Below are 6,489 nucleotides of genomic sequence, written 5' to 3' on the forward strand. Positions count from 1 at the left end.
TTTCTTGTGTTTCTCAGGTATTTGGTGACAGTGACAGAAAGCTGACTAACACACCAGCATCGAATCGGTCAATCCCCATGAGGTCCAAATTCATAAAGTGCGTACCACACTCACTTTAAGCAATCAAAAATTATTATTGTTACTCCTCTTGCAGTAAAAATTTGGACGTCTCCTACCACCTTGTCTGAAATAAGTGGGCTTTGCTATTACCTCTCATCACATTGTTTTCTTTTCTTTCACGGCTCGTCACACATTTATAATTATATGTTTACTGTGCAGTTCTCTTACTGCGTGTGTTTCCTCTACCAGACAGACAGCCTCAAGGGGGCGGGACTGGGACTTGGTCTCTATGGCATATCTGGGCCAGTGCTGCCCCAGTGAGTGGCAGGAGTCAATAAATATCGAATGAAAATAGTTGCTGGATGATTAAACATGTTTTGATGCCATTTAGTTAGGGAAGGGGCAGGAATACGGGCACAGTTCTGCCTCACTGAACACGGCCTGTGCCAGCCACCTGCTGGGTTCCAGGCCTTCGGAGTGAGACGGGACTGTGCCCCGTGGGCACATGGCCCAAGGATGACAGGCAGGACACAGTGGACACCAGCTGTGTGAGGGACCGAGGGCTGCGACCCCTGCTGAGAGGCTGTGAGTCTCTGGCCACAGCTGACCTCACACGTTTCCACCCTTCAGGACTAGGACACGCTGTGCTCCCTCTGATCTCAGCTCTGAGGGGGCATAAGGGGGGTCCTGAGCTATTCGCACGATGGGGTGGGTTAGGCTGCTTCGGAAGCTGCCTCTGCCCTTGGGGTGAACTGACATCTGGGACATACCTCTGTGCTTTGCCCTGGGTCTTTATTCCTTTTAGGGTGCTTCTCCCTAGGTGCCCCCACGTCTCTGCCTCTGCCTCTCTCTGGCTACATTTGAGCCCAGGCAAGTGGGCCCTGTGGCTGCTCTTGACATTAACCTCAAAGCTTGTGGGAGCCCAAACTTGGGGGGGCTTGTCTGGCCTCCAAGGTGGATACCCCTATGCGATCCGTGAAAACGCAGGCGTGGCTTGGCCCAACCCCCAGCACCCCAGGGCAGGGAAGACAAGGCACAGCAGGGGACACCAGCCAGCCATTGTCTCAAATCCCAGCGGACATGCCGAGGCTCAGATGGAACCTGAAATACAATTAGCTGCCACCTCCCCCGCTGGGCCGGCAGCTCAGAGGCCGCAGAACCCCTACGGTGGCCTGCATTTTCGTCTATCTCCACCGCCAGGAGTGTTTTCTTTGCTGATTTGTTCAAGGTGCCATTTTCTAAAACCTAGCAGCTGTAGTTGTGGAATAAGAGAGAAGAAAGGGCTCCACACTCCCCCTCCCCCCGCAACACAAAGTAAACAAACTCACTTTTTACCGAGGAGTCCTAATGGAAATGGATATGCCAAATACCCAGATAACAGACAAAAGGAAAACCAGAAAGACAAAGGGCCCACAAGGGGGCTGAGGGAGAAGAGGGGAGGCCTGTGTGTCACAGTAGCACTTTGTGGAAAGGTGGCGTTTGGCCAGAACCCACATGAGGACCACGGGTAGAAAGATGAGCTTTATCCAAACTGAGTCTCCTAGGGGTGGGACGCAACCCCCACGTTCTACATTCCAGCCCTGAACTAGAGGGGGACAGGGAGGAGACCTTGAACACATTTGCCTCCTGTCAGTGTGTGTTGTAGGGAAGCTGGAGGCCCATCGAATACCAGTCTGACACCAGGGGAGGAGAGGGTCACCTATATCACCAACACAGAGAACACCGGGGTCCTCACAGCTTCGGTGTGCCCCGTAGCTGGGACGGACTTGACTGGGCCCAGCAGGGGACTGTCTGTGCAAGTGAGACGCAGGAGTAATTAGGAGCTCACCGCGTGGGCGTTTGTGTTTAATAGTTCCAGAGGTGCTGCCAGCTGCTTGTGTGTGTCCAGTTGGTCACAAATGTCCGCTGCACTCGTCTCCGTGATTTGTATGGCATCTTTGTAGACACGGCCATGCCACCACTCAGGGACAGCTCACACAGCGGGAGGGACCCCATCACATTCTCAACCAGGCTGTACCAGATCCTCCCTGCCAGGACAGAAAAGCAGAGGGTGCTGACCACACCTCTGTGGCTTGGGCAGATGCACACAATGCCCCACGCACAAATGATGACCAATAAACAATAAGTGAGCCGGGTGTGGTGGCGCATGCCTGTAATCCCAGCACTCGGGAGGCTGAGGCAAGAGGATCCTTGCAAGCTCAAGATGAACCTGGACTACAAAGTGAGCTCAAGGCCAGCCTGAACTGCATAAGGAGACCCTGTCTCAAAAAGACAAAAAAAAAAAAAACCCCAAAAAACCAATAAGTGAAAGAAGGAAGGACGCCGAGTCTCTGATCCCCATTTTTTGCAACATTCTTGTCCTTCAGAATCTTTTTCAAAGGACCCTGAGCCTATGATGTGTTTCTGCCGCTCTCCGAGCACCTGCGGCCAATTAGGCATTGGTGCCAGTGTGTCTTGTGAGGTGAGGGCCGCTCCTGCTACCACCCCGCCTCCCGAAACCGAGCACATGCTCCACAGCGCCTTGCTGAAGGCCTGGCGGGTGGCTGACAAACAGCAAGAAGACATCGTCCGGTCCACCTGCAGGCCGTCTCCAAGCCTCAAAGTTCCAGCTGAGCTGCAAGTCCTAACCACCTTGAGAGAAGCAGTGCCGGGGTGCGGAGGGCAGGGCAGGAAATGCGCTCTGCTCATTGGTGGAGGAGGAGGCAAGATAGTAACAGTGCTGGATAAATTGAAACCCCAGTGAGAAGCCATGTCACACGCACCAGGGTGGCTAGAATCAAACAGGTAATAACAAGTTTTGGCAAGAGATGGAGAAATGAGAGGCCTCCTACCCTGTTGATGGAAGCTATTTTGAAAAAGGGTTGGCCAAGTCCCTACACAGTGAAACAGGTCACCAAAGATCTAGCCATTCCACTCCCAGGCGTCTACCCAAAAGAAAGGAGAACAGGTCCACCCAAGAAATTGCCGGTGTATGTTCCTAGCACCATTAACCCTAACGGCACAAAAGTAGACGCAACCCAAATGTCCACCCTCTGACGACTGCTTAAGCAAATGTGGTCTTTCCAGATGACACGATAGCGTTCAGCACAAACAGAAATGGAGCTCTATCTGACGTTACAACATGGAAGAGCCTCGAAAAGTTACGCCACGTGAAAGAAGCCACACAGGAGCACATATATGACAGGAGGCCCTGTCCACACGTGTCCAGCTGGGAGGACGGGGGAGTCCCTGCCCCCACAAGCTCCCACAAGCTCCCACCTCCACTTTCTTCCTCCGTCTCTCCCTTTTCCTCTTTGCTTCTTTGAAGGAAATGACTAGAGACTGTGATCCTCAGAGGGGCAAACAAAGCCCTGAGTGTAACTAGTCCAACTGTGCTGTGTAGAAGCCCATACCAGCCCATGAGTCTCACACCGAAGCAATAGAGATAAACTAAAAAAAAACAAAACAAAAAAAACAACCCATTCAGCTTCCCACTCAGCCCCACCTGCAAAGGTAAGAAAAGGCTCTGGACACCAGAGTTCCCACACTGACACAATGTAGGTTTTTAAAACAATACAAACATTTACCTTGGCAGGTGGCCCTGGGGGAAGAATAGGCAGTGTGGACACACTGCAATGACTACAAAAGCAGAGGTGGCTCCCAGGAAGCGGGACGGGCACTGGGCCAGGGGTTTCTTTCTTCAGAGGAGCTGGAGCGTACAACCCGGCCTGTGAGGGGACTCAGCCACCTCTGTCGTCGGTCCCCCATGCTGTTCCACTGCAATGGCAAGCAGAAACACCGGAATGACACCCAGGATTTGGAGGCAGATTCACTTAACGTCGGATGGGCACTGACTAGGAATCAATTGTTCCCCAAAATGTCAGGCCCTGATCTCTGGTGGTGTGGGGCTGATATGGGACAAGCAAGCAGGAAGTGCAGAGGCAGAATGGCTTGTCAGTTGGGGATTGGGTTGTACAGTGTGCATCACAGTGACCAGCCATTTCTAAGGACCAGGAGCAACCAGAACTGCAACTGGAACTGTTACCTGGGCAACTAAGAAATGAAGTATACTGGCTAGGGGACCATTTGCTGTTACACCACCTCAGGGACTCTACATGCCAATGATCACCTTTGCACACAGGACTGGGCCAGGATATGTCTGCCACTGGGCAGTGGGCACAGTGCTGCCGTGGCATCAGCATCTTTGCCCTTCAGCCCAACAGAAGGACATCAGATGGGCCCTACAGGGACTTCTGTCCAGTGCTGGGACCAGGAGCGGTCAGGCCCCACCAGTGCATGCTTGTCACCCCCACATGGCCTGGAGACAGGCCAGCAATCACCAGTGGCCAGGGCCCCAACTTCTGCCCGTCAGTACCTACATCTGGGGGCTCAGAGCAGGACCAAACCCCAGGATGATTGGTATCTGTGGCCCCAGGGGCATGGACTGTGTCTGGCCATGGGACCTGGTGCCCCCAATTCCCAAGGTACTCACCAGGGAAGAGGGAAGTTCCATGGATGAGCACTGCCCTCAAAGAGCCTGCTCCCTCAGCATCTGTGTCCACACATCAGCTCTGATTAGTGACACCTGTCCTGTTTACCCACCTCTTTCTACCTAATCAAATTCGAGGTCCTTCCACAATCCTGTGTGCATATCCAGAGGCAACAGGGAACTTGTAAGAAGCACTCTGGAAGAGAAATGTAAAAGCCAGTGTCCGTATGTCTTCCTGTTCTTGTGACCTACTTCTCTGAGACCTGGGAGAAGATTCTGGAAGCTTCCCAGAGGTGTTGTACACATAGGGAAGTCTGCTCTCAATGTTTTCATCTGCAAAATGGAACAGTGCCTGGACAAATGGCCAGGGAGGATAGTGAAGAGTCCTAGGGCTTTGTTTCCACAACAAGGAAGTGTGGAGGTTCTCCCTGCAGTCCTGGACCAGAGGCACAAGATAGATAGAGCCTTTGCCCTGTGGAGCTTATGATCCGACCCAGGGAGAGGACGACACACACATAATAGTTGTCTGTGGTGAGGAGAAGACAAAGGATGGACAGGAGATGAGGTGAGCTAGGGATGGGAAGGATGAGAAGGACCTAGCTATGGAGACAGTTGCATGTGTGCAGGACGCCTGCGGTTTTGGGAGCAGCTGGTGGCCAGCATGAGTGGAGGGAGGCAGAGGGGGTGCACAGGCCTTGGAAGATCTTGTTCTCCTCAGAGGGTGAGTCTCCACCTGGCTCTGGTGTCCAGATCAGGAGAACGAGGGCTTTGCACCTGCCTGGGAGCCTCAAGGCGGGGCACAGGGGCTGTGGCTGAAGATGGGATGGTTACCCTGGCTCCCAGCACATGGTGGCTGTGAAGCCAGGATTTGGCCCGGGCCTTTGCTGGCTCTCTATGGGCCCAGGGTGTGCAGCAGTGTGCTCCACCTACTGACTTCTGCTCCCACCCAGCCGCCAGCCCACTGCTCCCCCAGTGCCAAGGACAGCGCTGGTGACTGGACCACTGGCTCCCAAGTCCCTGTGCCTGTCATAATCAATCATTTCAGGAACACGTAACAGTCACCATACTTGAGTGTGCTGAACTACACGCACTACACAAGTCAGCTCAGCTAATCTACTGACAAGCGCACAAGACAGGTGTCCTGATTAGCTCTGTGTACAAATGGGAACAGGCAGGCACAGAGAAGTCAACCTACTTGCCCAAGGTCACAGAGCTGGAAGCTGGCAGAGCCAGGGGCTAGACCCCAGCAGCATGGCTCCCTTGCCCGAGTTCTTAATTGCTCCTCTGACACCTGCTGTCAGAAACAATAAAGCGGCGAACATTACCTAGTATAAGCCACATTTTATGTCCCAGGAACTGTCTTCCACTTCCGACCTGAGTGTTTCCTGAATGTTTTGCCTTATCGGCTCCTGTGAGAAAACTTTAGACAAATTTCTTCCCAGCAGCCCCTCCCATGACATTTCCGCCTCAGAGGCGCACTGTGTGTTTGTGTAGGAACTATTCATGGAGCTGCGATTTACGCACAGGGTATAAATAGTTCTGTCCCTCTCAGAAACAAATTCTGCTCTCCTGGGAGTGACCGGGTGGGCCCTTATGACAGCTCTCTACGGCAGGGTTGGCTCTCTTCCGGTCTTGTGATGTGTCTGAGGCTCAGAGAAGCTCAAGGCCAGTCCCTTGTCACACAGCTGGGAAGTCAACCTGCCTAAGGCCACACCTTGCACTTTTGCGTGGCTTCCCATGCAGACAGCAACAAGGCCAGAGTCAGTCCTGCGACTTAGGCAGGTCCCACACATGCACCAGGCTGGTAGGACCTGTGTCCCTGGCCGTTCTGAATCCTCAGCCCCACTGGAGTGCACACTTGTTCAGGGAGTGCTTGAGTCTGCGTTGGGGACTGTCCACGGAACACCCAGTGTCTGTGACCATGCCGAGCCTGGAAGTTTTTTTTTTTTTTTTTTTTTTTT

At 53.2% G+C, this 6,489-nt stretch overlaps 1 long non-coding RNA gene across 1 annotated transcript in view; it reads right to left on the minus strand.

Moving 5' to 3' along the window:
• Window positions 1–1,897: 1,897 nt before the first annotated feature.
• LOC106149413 overlaps window positions 1,898–6,489 on the minus strand; it is a 6,547-nt gene continuing 1,955 nt past the window's right edge. The window contains exons 2-4 of the long non-coding RNA XR_001235574.1: window positions 4,642–4,724; window positions 3,627–3,816; window positions 1,898–2,087 (exon numbers count right to left, since the gene is read on the minus strand). This is a non-coding gene — a long non-coding RNA (uncharacterized LOC106149413). The remainder of the gene's footprint in view (window positions 2,088–3,626; window positions 3,817–4,641; window positions 4,725–6,489) is intronic.

This window comes from Chinchilla lanigera, unplaced genomic scaffold, assembly GCF_000276665.1.
Source record: "Chinchilla lanigera isolate Chin_1 unplaced genomic scaffold, ChiLan1.0 scaffold00044, whole genome shotgun sequence".
In the NCBI taxonomy this organism is placed as follows: Eukaryota; Metazoa; Chordata; class Mammalia; order Rodentia; family Chinchillidae; genus Chinchilla; species Chinchilla lanigera.